Source organism: Eucalyptus grandis, chromosome 10 (assembly GCF_016545825.1).
Source record: "Eucalyptus grandis isolate ANBG69807.140 chromosome 10, ASM1654582v1, whole genome shotgun sequence".
Classification (NCBI taxonomy): domain Eukaryota; kingdom Viridiplantae; phylum Streptophyta; class Magnoliopsida; order Myrtales; family Myrtaceae; genus Eucalyptus; species Eucalyptus grandis.
Genome location: NC_052621.1, coordinates 30,666,139 through 30,680,879, shown reverse-complemented (window position 1 = coordinate 30,680,879; position 14,741 = coordinate 30,666,139). Strand labels below are relative to the sequence as shown.

General features: G+C 38.0%; 1 pseudogene; it reads left to right on the top strand.

The window, feature by feature from the left end:
• Positions 1–2,337: 2,337 nt before the first annotated feature.
• LOC120288988 overlaps positions 2,338–14,741 on the top strand; it is a 49,965-nt pseudogene continuing 37,561 nt past the window's right edge.

The window sequence follows — 14,741 nt, the reverse complement described above, 5'->3', positions numbered from 1 at the left end:
TGAAGCTGATGATATAGGAACATACTTGGTCGAAATAGGGACTTGCCCAACTTGGGGTTGACTCTTGATATGTGTTGATGATTAATAGTTTGACTACATCAGTCATCCGCCTGACCATTTGATCAGCAAATTCATTCTAAGTTTCCTCCATTGTTCGCCTCATAGTAGCAAGCATGATCGATGTGAGGTCCGCCTGTCTTCTTTCTTTTGCATGATGTCTTGAAGCATCGGCACCATCCTCTTGGAGTTGATTTGTGACCTCATTTTGAGGATGTTAGGCTGATGATGACTCGGCCTATGCATTATCTCAGCCATCAGCACTTGCTCCTCTGTAAGATTATTCAAGTTGATTTGACTTCGGATTCATGGCATAGCATTCTCTCAACTTAACACAAAAGGTCCTACCAGGCATGCCAAAAAGATGTTTCACCGGTTTTGATCCTTGTAAAATCTTTCACGAGATGTTGCTTTTTGGATTTATTATAGCAGACTCAAGTTCTATGTTGAGCTTGGACAGAGAATGTCAAATGCAAGGAAGAGTCTTATTTATTAACTTATACATACAACCCTGACAATTGGTACTCGAATGACTCGAAGATTGACTACTTCTAGGCACAAATTACACCGGAATTTAATCAATGATGTTATCTAAATACGAACAGCTATGTTTCAAACTCAAACTATGCTGGAATTTAATTTACGATGCATCTTGTTTTAGGTGTAAAGTTGGAATTTAATAAACAACAATACTCTTGGGTAAGAAACACAACGCCGTAATCTAATCAATGACGTTGGGTTTGTAGAACAACACTAGAATTCAATCAACGATGCTGGACCGGACAAAGATACATGTCGGAATTTAATCAACAACAGAAATTTGGAAAGCTATAGATAGAATGCGATAAAGTAAAGATAAAATAAAGATAATTGTTGTGTTATTTGGGAGGCTTCTCAATGGTAGGGCTATGATATTTCTAGATTGGACTGGTTGTTCCTCACTACTCTTTGCATTCTCCATGTTTTCCATTTCTTTTTTATGACTTTATCCTTTAATAACCAATTCTTGCTCTGTTGACGATGCTTGTGCAGTTTGTTTCTCAAGCAAATAACTGTTCCCTAATTTTATGTGCATTTCTCGCAACAGTAATTCTTGTACGAATTCTAATGCTAATTTCACTTTATTTTCAAATTTGGTGCACTATTCCTATAGTCTGACATGTGTCGATTAATCTCCTGGCCATCGACTCTAGAGTTGGCTTCTACAGTTTCACAAAAGCTATTTTGCCCTTAACTTCGTGAACCAAAACAAAGTGTTTCATCTAGTAGTCTCTCGTGACTGACACGTGGTCTTGAAGGTAATTTTGGGTGTCAATAATCATCTATGAATATGTTTTGACATAAATTGTTTTGGAATAATGAAAATATTAATCATGTCTTAATTATTTCAAGCAATATAGACGATTGTTTTTAAATATTTTTCAAATCATATATCTTCCAAACCAAATGAAGATATTTAATATTCCTAAGTAGAAAATTACCAAACCAAACGGCCACCTGCCATTGAGCTTGAGTCTCATTAGATCGGACAAGGCACAAGCCTTGCTAAAGATCAATAAGCTTAGCCTTGCTAGAGCCTCAATGGCAAGCTCGTCTCTTGCCAATGAGCAATCATTATTAGTCTAGGAAGAACCAAAAAAAAGAAAGAAAGAAAAGAAAAGGAGAAAAAATAAAAACATAATTACAATTTAGTCTTTAGGTAATTTTTCTCTACAAATCTAATTTCCTTACCAAATGGTAAAAAAAAATTCCTATTCATATTCAGATTTTAATTGAGCAATTGAAAATTTTGTTATTTTTAGAATAATGTCTTCTTGAAAAATATTTTTCAAAAGCATCACATTTTTGTCTAAAGCCAAATCATTCAAAAAGCTCACACTAGGATTAACTCAAATTTGTATTCATATGACACGTTTATCTTAAGATTTTTTCAATAATACAAAAATCCCAAAATTTTACTCGTATGATATATTTACCTCAAAATTTTTTCTATAATACTAAAAATCTTAAACTTTTTTTTTATGATATCAAATTTTTTAGGTAAATGTGTCATATAAATAAAAGTTTGGGCTAAAGTTTATGGTAAATGTGTTAGACAGAGTAAATGTGTCATATAAATATATATTTAAAGTTTTTAATATCACAAAAAAGAAATTGTGATAAATACGTCACAGTGGACAGTGCATCTACCCCCACCCTAAAAAAAAAAAAAGTACGAAATGGCTTAAAATATAATAACAGAGAAAAAAAGTAATATTTGGAAAAAACGAGCAGATCCATGACCCGATCCAAATCATCATCCTCCTCCTCCTCCTCCTCCTCCCCCCTTGCGGACGCTCCCGTTCCCCCTGCACGACGCCGATGCCCATGGAAGGGCCGCGGCCGCTCTCCGAGACCCGCTCCATTCGTCTCTCGAGAGGCGTCCCTCTCTCTCTACCCAACCTCTCGACCCTCCTCCTCCTCGTCCTCGCTTCGCTCTTCGGCAACGCCCAGTGCATCAGGTTCGCTAATCGGATCCCCGACCCGGCCGCCGGCTCTCCGAACCAGCCGCTGAGGACCGCCGTCTTCGCCCTCGGGAGCTTCTGGAGGTCCGAGGCCGTCTTCGGCTGCCTCGACGGCGTCGTCCGGACCGCCGTCGGTTACGCCGGCGGTTCCAAGCCCAACCCCGAGTACCGGAGCTTGCGCGATCACGCCGAATGCGTTCAGGTGGTTTTCTTCGTGAATCTTGATTCCGTTTTATGCTGCGGAGCTATCGCGAGGAGATTCCGTGTAATTGCAAATTGAATAGGAGACGGAGAACTTTGGGATTGTACAGATCAGAAGCTGATGGTGCTATCGACTAGTATAGAGTTTCAATGATTGGAAATGCTTCGCTATCATTTGTCGACTAGTGTGGATGCCGTTGTTCTTGTTTCTTTCAGTTTCAGAATCCTGTCCTTCACATTGTTGTTTCCTTCCTAATAATTGAGGACGATATTCGCTATTGGGCATTAACCATCAGATGCCACTGCCAGGTGGTACTTTTAGCTTTATCTTCATGAAACGTCAGACTTTCGAGTCTGTGAAAACGGTAAAGATTGCGTGATGGTTGCTTCTAATCAATTGAATAGGTTCTGCATGTTTATGAAATAAGGGTATTCCCTTCAGTCTCTGTTTAGTTATATTTCTGTTCCCAGGAATGATTTTTGTTCATAAATAGTTTTTCCCATTTCTGTTCCTGAAACAAAGAAGTAGATTTTTTTTTTTACTTAATGTTTCTGTTGTAAATCTATTTTCTGGCCACTTTTTAATTCTGGGGAATATAAAAATTAGCTGACATTACGAAATGGGGATATGATAGTTACTAAGCAGGCCCTCCTTAGTGTCTGGTTGATAAAGAAATTGCCATAAGACGTAGAAAGAGGTAATATTGAATGTTTGATTCTGTAAGTTTGCATTTTCATCATTTGTGATTTGCTAATGAAGTGAAAGGTGCTGGATTATTCTTGCGCTTTCCTCTGAGGATCAGTCTGATTTATGCATGTCAATCATTTTGGATTGATGCATCTTGGGCGACTAATGTCTAATGATTGACATAGGGCATATGAGCAGTTAAGATTTGAGCAATTCAAACAGAGACTCTATCAAAAGAAAACATTATTTTGACTCTCCCCTTTCTTTTGCATTTTGTCGCTTTTCTTTTTCCTTTTGGGGAGTGGGAAGGAGGAGGTGGTTGGCGAGAAAGTTTCATCTATGAATTCTCTCTTTTGAGCAAGAGAGTTTCAAGATTTCACTATGTCCATGGTTTTTGGTTCTTGTAAACATCGCTATTCAGTATCCCTAATCGGAACTTAATCTTTTAATTACAAGAAAATTGCTAGTTGGTATCAATATTTACTCGTGCTTTGTTTGTTTTTGTGAATGCTGCTCTACATGTGGAATATGATCCTAGATTGATTAGTTACAGGCAACTCTTGGATGTCTTTTGGTCTAGTCATGATTCGAGGCAAGTTCTTGGGCAAGGTCCAGATGTTGGTAACCAGTACAGGTGATGGCAATTATTTGCATCGAAAGTTTTCCTGTTAATCAGAATTAGGATATGTAGCCTGTTGCTTTGTGTCTACCTAATATTTACTGATGAAATTGTATTGTCAGGTCAATTATCTTCACAAATGGAACTGAAGAGTCCAGGCTAGCAGCCCTTAGCAAAGAAAGAGAGCAAAGCAAGTCCAAGAGCAGTGTTGTCACTACTCAGATTCAACATCTTGAAACATTTTATCATGCAGAGCCTGAACATCAGGTTAAGAAATTGGGAACTGCACATTATTACTTAAAACTATACCTATCAGATAATTGATTTCACCAGTCATCATTAACTCAATAGGTCAGAATATTAATATGCCAATCATCAAGTGGGTATTTCCGAATAGGTATTTCTGAGCTTGCACCTGTCTATATCTCTCATTACATTGTGTCCACCTTAACCAGCCCATCTTTCTCGTTGGAGAAAATTGGTAGGTAAATTCTGAACTTATTAATATTGCCCTCACTTTTTGTTGGCTCGACTGACAACGAGTGAGGTTGAAGAACTTTCCATATTTAGAGCAGTCCCTCATTCATACCTGGCTGCTCCCTCAGCCAAATGCTACATTAATACCTGCAATCCAAATATGTTACCAGTAATTCATTCTGTGTGTGGATCCAAAATTCCTCCAAAGGAGTGGAAATAACTTGGGGTGGTGCTTCCAACTATTTTGATTTGTCTTGATTTGCCATGATAATGATCTGTGAAACATTCTAGGTGTTTTTGATGTGTAAGGAAGTGCTTTGCTGCTAGTTCTGTTGAAAGAGAAAAAGGTCCACCTGTGTATTAATTTGCTTAGGTTGATGCCCTGAATTGTCAAGCCAGATCTGTTGTGAACAAGTTGAAAGATTGTTTCCTTGGCTCCTCTGCAGCATGTTATGGCTCTTCTAGCTGTTTAATTTCGTTTTGGCTTGCAATTAGAATGCATATTGCAGACATATCTGAAATCTTCAGCTTGTCGCCTGAGAAATGCATGCGCTCCATATAAATTTTCAATTGTACCATCTGGCACTTTTGTTGGTCACAAGGAACTGGAAATAGTCTCTTCTCATTTCTGACAAGAATTCCCGTACCATGAATTATGCAGAAGTTTGAGCTCAAGCAGAAACCACTCCTCCTCCAGCTGATGGGAAACCTGCCTGAAGAGGAACTTCAGAAATCAAGTTTGGCTGCAAAATTGAATAGTTTTGCAGGTGAGCTTTGCCCACCTCACATTCAGAAGCAGATTGATGCGAAGATTGGTGATATCATCAGAAAAAGTTGGCCTCTCTTGAGAAATGTTTAGTTCCTAGATTAAACAATATATCAATCGTTTCAGATGGCAACAAATTCATCAGTCCATTCTGCGCTAGGAGCTGTAAATCCAACTTTTTGAGAGGAAACAAGATTTGATTTGATTCATATTCCGAAGAAAAACTTTATTTCTTAAAAGGATTTAATCCTTTACCTCTCAACGAAGGATTCGAGGAAAATATACATTCTCGTGATTTGTATCCAGGGTCAATTAAAAATGGAAAATTGGATTATTTAATTGGGAAACATAATTTTTTTTTTTTTTTGAATTGGATCAATACTTCCAATTTAAAAAGAAAAAATGAAAGATTTAGTTACGATTGGAAATACGCTTGTCTATATTTATCCATGGATCCTTTATTAAGTTCTTTTTTTAGGTGAAGGAAGTATGATTGCCTTACCAATAGTGGAGACTTAGTCGGGAGATGTTTCGGCTTATATTCCTACTAATGTAATTTACTGTTGATTAGTTGGTAAAAAGTACGATTAAAGTTTACCACTTGTTGCATCGATCACCCGTTTGATCGAGTATGCTACCAATAAATTTTTACCTCTGATTCTAGTGTGTGCTTCCGGAGGAGCACGTATGCAAGAAGGAAGCTTGAGCTTGATGCAAATGGCTAAAATATCTCCGGCTTTATATGATTATCAATCCCATAAAAAGTTATTCTATATATCAATCCTTACATCTCCTACTACTGGTGGGGTAACGGCTAGTTTTGGGATGTTGGGGGATATTAGATTGGATTTCATATTCGAATAACCCTCGTAATCGTAAGAAAGTAGGTTTTTTAGCTACGGGCCTAGCAAAAAAAAAATTGGGATAGGATCCTATAGGATCTCCCCCTCAAAATCGGACATGAAAGTTTCCTTTCATCCGGCTCAAGTAGTTACACCAAATAAAAAAAAGCGGGGGTTGTTTCGCTTTCAAATTCTCGAAAAACCTCCAAAAATCTACTCCTTACTCAAGTTAGCAGTGAAGACCAAGCAATATTTCATTGATTCATTCTTATTTTTGTTTTATTTAGATTTTTAGAATTCTTTATTCAATTCTACATAAATGAAATGTGAAATTCTTGAGTAGTCTACTTCCTTTGAATGACAATCCCTTTAAGGGTTTTATAAGGGATTTACTTGTCTATGTATCCTTCCATTCGATTTTTTAGGTCCTAACATCACCTCGATGGTTATGCTACGATGTCCTTAAAGCCTATATGCGATGGATAGACTCCTGCAACCATGACATATTTGCTAGTTGAACATAAACATAATTTTATTTCCTTCTAAGAGAAATTAATGATTAATTTCACAAATAAAGAAGCCTTTTTTCACGAGGTCCAACTAAAAATACTATTTCTTTTTTACTGAATCGACCATAGACCAATCCCCTTGGAATATTTTATACACCCATAATTCTAAGCTTCATATCACTCCTTTCACAAGACATGTCGATAAGGGCATCACAATTCGGTTAGTCAGGATGACAGTTTCTTATTTCGAATATGTAAAATCAGAATTTTGATCAAATCACACATCGCAATATACTAGCCCTTCTAATTCTTTAAGAGGTTTATCTAAAATATTCACGATATAACTAGGAAGACGTTTCAAATACCACACATGGGTTACTGACATGCTAATTTGATGTATCCCAATATCTTCGTATCCGAGAATCAACAAATTCTACTCCGCATTGTTCACAAAATTTCGGGTCCTCTTTTTCATCTCCAATTACTCGATAATTTCCACAAGCACAAATTCCACTTTTTATAGGACCAAAAATTCTTTCACAAAACAATCCATTCTTTTCCGGTTTATTGGTTTTGTAATGAAAAGTATAGGGTTTTGTCACCTCTCCAACTATCTCTCCATTAGGGAGGATTTTTTTGGCCCAAGCACTTATTTGTTGAGGAGAAACTGATCCAATTCGGAGTTGTTGATGTTTATACCAATCGATGATAAATATTGATAGACATGCAACTGTAATTGCCCTGTAGATGTTACCATCTTTTGATGCCTGCAATATGTTTATCAAATTCCATGTAAGTTTTCTTGTTTCACTTCTGGCAAGAAGATCGTCCTGCCGATCATGTTCACTATTACTAGGCCTTGTTTCTCTCTCTCTCTCTCTCTCTCTCCCCCCGTCTAATGATGAAAACTGCAGAGGCTAATGGTAGAATCGAAGTGAATGCGGTGGCGACATTGAAGGTGATGCCCGCACTCATTTTGTAGTAGTTGGAACGGTTGGACCTGCTGAAGTGTAGACTCTGTAGACAACTAGACATACTGTGTACATTCAACTGTAAGAGATTTGTTAGTTTTTAGGGCCTAGTAGAGTGCTTCGAGTGGATATCGTCGCTGGCTGGCTAAATGAAACTAAAATGAGGATTTGGCGTCGATTGATCATTGTATATGACTACAAGTTACCGGTGAGCATGAGGCAAAATTGTACACACTTCTCACGCACAAGCAAGATTTTTTCATGAGGTCACTGCCGATCGTTTCAAAAGCTTAGCCATTAGATAGAGGTGTGATGACTCCGTTCGCTTTTACGGAAAATAATTTGTGGCAAAATATTTTTCAGATTTTCCGGTGTTCATTTCACGGAAAATGAATTCCTTAGGGAAAATGTTTTCCATAAAAAAAAAAAGTCTTCTAAATTAAGGAAATATATATTTATTTTTTGGTAAAAGGTAAGAAAGGAAAAATATTTTCCACATTTGAAAAGTGGAAAACATCTTCATCACTTGATATTTCTTATCTTACACCTCTACATATCCTCACTTTCTCATTCACTTTCTTTTTCTTATTTTCTTTTTTGTTCAAATTATTTTTTAATTTTAATTTTCTTTTTTTGTTCAAATTATTTTTTAATTTTCATTTTCTTTTTAATTCGAATTATTTTTAATTTTCTTTTCTTTCTATTTATTTTCTTTTTTTTTTTGTTTCCCATCTTCTTTTTTTTTGGCTAGTCGTCGGCCGTTGCTAGGCGAATCTTGAGCTCGTCGATCTCAAGCCCGCACTCTGCACTCTTGCTTATCTTTTTATTTATTTATTTTACCCTACAGTTGTACATTGCACAAGCAAAGAACTCCACATGCTTTGCTTTTTTTATTTTATTTTATTAAAACACAAAAAATGCGGGGGAGAACATGCCACTCAACTGGAAGATTCTCAGGGGCAGAACAAAATATGAAGCAAATTTGCTTGAATTTAAAGGCAAATTCTATATGATAAATTTATAGGTCGGTAAATGATGCATGCCTAAGTAGTGAAGTTTTAGAAAATATTTTTCTTATCGCATACTAAAAAATATTTTAGAAACATTTTCGAGTTTTAAGCCGACACCTTTGAGAAAATATTGTCATTTTTATAAGTGAGATGAGTAATTATTTTTTAAAAATGATTTTTAAATTAGTTATTTTTCGCTGAATAAAATGAGCCTAATATTTGAAATTGGATTAATCATACTTTTTTTTTTTTTGGGTCGAAAGATTAGTTGATTGAAAAAGCTAGCAGAGGATAATTACTTTCAATGACGTGTCCATTTCTAATATATAGGAAAAAAATATTGAGAAATTCACCATATAAAAGCCACCATCCCCCTGCCTCGACTCTCTCCATCGTCACCGAACTCAGCACCGCACTCGAACTTCAGTCTTCAACGCAGCGAGGGGAGCAGAACGAGGTCGCCGCCGTTTTTAGCCTGCCAAAATAGAGTCCGCCGATCGCAAGAGGAAGAGACCGTCCTCCACAACCACCTCATCGGCAGATCCAGCCGCCGCCAAGTCCGGCAGCCTCAGGGACAAGCACCGGGCGAAGGCCAAGATGTCGTCGTCGGCGGCGGGGGCGGAGGGGGGCGAAAAGCCAGGTCCGCGCTTCGCACATCCTCATCAAGCACGAGGGCTCCCGGAGGAAGGCCTCGTGGAAGGATCTGGAGGGCAGGGTCATCCGCAGCACCACCCGCGAGAGCGCCGTCTCGCAGCTCAAGGCCCTCAGGGAGGACATCGTCGCCGGCAAGGCCAAGTTCGAGGACCTCGCCTCGCGCTTCTCCGACTGCAGCTCCGCCAAGCGCGGCGGCGATCTCGGTTGGTTCCATCTGACCTCGCGCTCGTTATTCTTTCCCACTCTCAGCTCCTATTATGATTGCCTTTTGTGAAGCTTTACCGTCGCTGTTTCGTCTAATTGCTCGCATCTGCTCGTTCGATGGAGTCTACTTGCTATACTGCTTCCGTCTTAGAAATCTACGGGACTTTAGCCGAATTCGTGAAGCTGGAATATAGATAAATCTAACTCTATTCCTGTGCCTGAAACATTTTGTTTTTGATTTGATTTGGAAGAAAAGTTATGTTGCTGGAATTGGATAAATGAACGGATATGAAACATTCGGTTGTTAGTGTAATCTGTCGTGCAGTTTTACCCTTGTGAAGACGGAGCTTGGAGCTTTAGTGTCTCTACCTTTGATGTCAGATTGTAATTTCTATCACTATCTAGCTCTTTTGTTTTTTCAAATGCATGTTTTGTGGAGTTATCCGTGGTTGCTAGGAGTTAAATTACCGGAGAATAGTCCATGCCACTCCATTAAAAAGATATCATGATTTGAGTGAGAGTGGCAGATCCAAACTTATGATCGCAGTTTTGCCCGGATAGCAAGTGCAACTAATCCTTCCTGACTATTGTTTATGATATCATGGTTTGTCCTTGCTTCGTTGTGATTATGCTTGCATTACTTTAAGTTTATGATTTCTTCACTGTATGGCTGCTAAGTGAGTGGCCTCAGTATTGCTCTGGCGCAACATGTTGTGGTGCAATCTATGGTAATTATCACAGAGGTTCGACGTGCCCATATGGGATAGGAATTAGATTTTTGAATTGCTTAATTTGTCGTAGTAGTTATCTGAAGGGGCTTTTGATATCAGGCCGCTCGAATGCTTTGATATGACTTTCTTGATGCTGATTTGATGCCGTTTCTATCTTGTATTTGTGACTGAAACTTCCAGTCTTCATCATATCTGCCGGTTGGTCTAGTTATGCGACTATTGTGGCTCATTTTGTTTACATGTCTTTCACGACCACAATTATGCAAAGATAAGTTAATTGATCTGGTTCTCTGAAATGTAAAGTTGGGTTGACATGATATGTGCACACGAATTCCGGTGTGCTCTTGCTCCGGTGGGTACATTGGCAACAGAACTAACGAAACTACAATGTACTTGCTGGTTCATATTTTGATATACTGCAACATATCCACCAGTGCGCCAAACTGAGTTTGCTACAATTTTGAGCTGTGTGAAAGTGAACTGATGTCTTATGTTACTTAAGAATCAAGCTTCCATCCGGATCAAAGAAAATTGTGCCAAGTGGCTGCTGAGCAATGATCGGGCAGGTTGCTGGTGGAGGAAGAACTGAGATGCCCCTCCTCAAGGCTGGCAATGCTTAGCACAAGTTCAGAGTGGAGGAACTGCTGGCCGAAGGTGCGTGGTGTGGCCATGAACCCAGTTGAGCATCCTCACGGAGGAGGTAACCACCAACACATTGGTCACGCGAGCACAGTCAGGTGATGCGCCACCCGGCCAGAAGGTTGGTCTCATCGCCGCTTGGAGGACTGGTCGGCTCAGAGGACAAGCCACCGCAACTGCTGCCAAGGCTGATAAGAGTGCTTGAAGAGATATTCCTGTTTTTCTTCATTTGATATTCCGTTGGACTCGGTTTTGGGTATTCTACAATTATAATTCTGGGAATTTGCGGATGCATTTTGTAGTTGAAGTTTTGCTCTGGTTTAATGTATCAGATAGTCTTCTATATGCTAAATTGCCATGAGATATGGTGTCGCGTTGCCTCTCATTAATTATTTTTCCCTTCTCTCTATGAATATCGAATAAATTAATTGTGCTTAATTCTTTTTAACGAAATCATGGATATTCCATTCGTGATTAATAACTTATATAAAATCCACATCAAAATATCAATGGCTTATATTATTCTCTTAATGGGTCGATTTGGATATGGCAATAATCGATTGTTTGGAGTTATTGCTCATGTCCTCTAATAGATAACCATCCATCCGAGCTTGGGGATAGGGGTTGTAGGCTTTGATTTTTCTCTCCTGATCTAATTTGGTAGTCCTTTTTCGCTTGGCTTGATGTCTTCTTTCGTTCATCGTTGTTGCTTTTCTTTACTTATTGTTGGGAGTCGTTCTTCGCTTGGCTTGATGTCTTCTTTCGTTCATTGTTGTTGCTTTTCTTTGCTTATTGTGGTGAATATATCTGCTTGAAGAAGTTCTCCTCTCTCTATTTAGATCGTGCGGAGATTTTTCTCCCGATTAAATATAGATTTGGGAGTTCCTTGGAGGTGTTTAATTTGTGGTTGTTCACCATGTTGTTGTCTTTGGATGGTATGACGATGAAAGCCATAGTTTCTAGAAAGGAAGATCTCAATATGTGCCTATCATTGACGGTTTCAATGGTCGGCTACTAATTATTTATTGATATAATGATAGATCTGATCTTTTGTTTGTGAGTTTTGTTTTGTTTTATAGTTTTTTGTGATTTGTTTTGCTTGAAAACTTTTTATATTCCTATCATGTTTGATTTTGTCAAAGAATTTTGGTTCACTTAGGAGAGAGAAAACATTAAAAAATAATTCATCAATATTTTTCATTAGCGAAATCGATGGAGTTAACGGAAGGAATTAATTGCACAAATTTGATAAATTTTAGGACTTAATTACATCTTTTGGAAGTTTTAGTACTCAAACATAGGGTGTACTTCTCTCTATAAGAAAACATTAAAAACATTATGTTAGCATTATTCATTAGCTAAATTGATAGAGTTAATGGGGGAATTAATTGCGTAAACTCAACAAATTTTAAGATTTGATTATACCTTTTGAAAGTTTTATGACTCAAACACATGGTGTACTTATCTCTATAAGTTAAATATCTATAGAATTGCCAAAGTGAATTCATATTGGTTCTAATTTGTGTTGGGCTAAATTTCACAAGACTGTATACCACTACCTTGAAATTTCTTCCTTTTATCTTTGTCCTTTACATATTGCATAATATATAACGTATAGTATGTGGAGTGAGAGGCTTAGTTTGCTTATGTTATGACGTGATACGGAGATTAATGTATAGCTGGGGTAGCACAGCCTTCATAGCGGTCGCTTGTGATCACGTGACCTCGCCAACTGGCTGTCGTCTCTTTTTCTGGCATCGCCTGAGGTGCCATCTTCGTCAACATTCTTTGTTTTTTATTTTATTTTTTATTTTAAAACTAGAGTCCATTACAAGGTTTTGGCAAATAATGTTTTGCATTTGTGAAACCTTTCAACCTAAGATTCTTTGTGTCCATGCAAAGGTATTTTGCAAAACTGAACCAAACACACTATAATGCATTTTGGCAATGCTTGAAGCTTTTTGTCAATCTAAGAATAGAAAAAGAAATAATTACAAACTTCCAAGATGTGAAGAAAATTTGACTTAAAGAAAATTTGACTTACTTATCCTTTTTGTTAGGAAAACCAATAGATCTATGTGACTTTAGATGAAACTTAAGAGAATGTTTGCCTAATGATTTTGCTTTTGAGCCTAACAAAAGAAAGAAAAATCGTGTCAGAGTTATAATATTTTCTGTGATTTTTGTTTTTGGCTTCTCTAATTTTTAAATCTTTAGAGCAATAATTCTATGAATCATCAATTTAATGCCAAAACTTTTGAATGATCACTTTACTGTCAAAATTTTTAAAGCAACCTTTTAAGTGACTTCAACAAGCCATGCTAGATTTTCGGCAAACTAAGTCACTGTATTCACTTAGATGATCATTTTTAAAAAGTTATTGCACTTAAAACAATTGTTTGAAAAGTTTTAACATTAAAGTGATGCCTCATGAAAATTTATGGCATTGATCACGTCCTTTCCACCCTAGGGAAAAATGAAAACTTATTTTGAGGTGTGAATTTTTGGACTCTCAAGTTTTCGTAGGTTCTTAGTCGCATGTTTCTAGCCTTGATGCGCAATGTTAAGGGTTTAATTAAGTTAAGCTAAAGGTGGTGCACCGGCTGTGTGTCCTTCGCGTGACAGGATGTGGATGAAAATGTTCAGCTCATACATGGCCTGGAAAAAAATGTTCAACGGGTGTCGCACACCACATGTCAAGACATGGACGATAAGTTGTGATCATGATGGTCATAAAGCGCATTAGTTGACGGTGATACAGTGTGACACCTGCGCTTTTGTGCATTGTTTTATCGTAGCGACAACTTCATTCTAGGATTTAATATGAAGATTAATCCAAGGACGATAATATGTTGTCTGGGAATTGAAGCAATCAACTGAATGCGTCGGAATTGATTTAACTTGGAGTAAGCATTTATCATCCTGTTTTTGGCCTTCTTGCGTGTCTCTACTTGTTATAGCAACCCAAATAGGTGAATTTTATATTCCACAAAGATTATGCTGGGCTGGTGGGGGCATGGCAGAGAAAGTGTTACGATAACAATGAATATAATTAAGTTCACATAATTCGAAATCTTGACAAGTAATTAAGGAATCAAACTTTTAACTCTAGGATTATATTCCAATCTTCTCAATTAAAGCATATAGCAATCATGACAATATGAATGCTGGAATTTAATTTTGTCACTTTACTTCATCCTCGGGCAAAGCAAAGAATTGCTTGACAATTATGCATTAAAAAATGAACTCTTGAGTCGTGCATTTTATGTGTTTCAAAAGGCGTACTGCTTTTTCATTTATAAAAGTCCATCTACAAGTAGTGTAACCGAGTGCTTTTGTATTTGATTCCAATATCAAGTTATTGGTTATAAAGAGTAGCCGTTTTGAGGATGCTGGGGAGGTAAATGCAAGGTTAATGCTGTTGTACCTTACTTTTGTCCTTTCCCTTTATAATCCTATGATCGACCTGGGATGCCTGAACGTTGCGCCTTTTGGTGCCGACATCAAGTTCAACCATGGGATTTTCGCCACTCCCTGAAAACACTCGAGAACTGTGGAAGGATTGGGGGCTACGGTTGTTCGTCCTCCTCAGCTTGTTCCTCCAATTGACCCTTGTGACTCAGGGCTTTCGGAGGAAATCCATCTACAAGTACTGGATCCAAGTCATGGTCTGGATGACGTACCTATCAGCCGAGTCCATTGCAATCCTCACGCTCGGCATCCTCTCAAATCGCCTGGCCAACGTCAAGGATACGAAGGGGACGATCAATCCGAAGAGCCAGATCACTGCTTTCCGGGCGCCGTTCCTTCTCCTCCACTTGGGTGGGCCTAATACCATCATCGCGTATGCCCTGGCGGACAATAAGCTA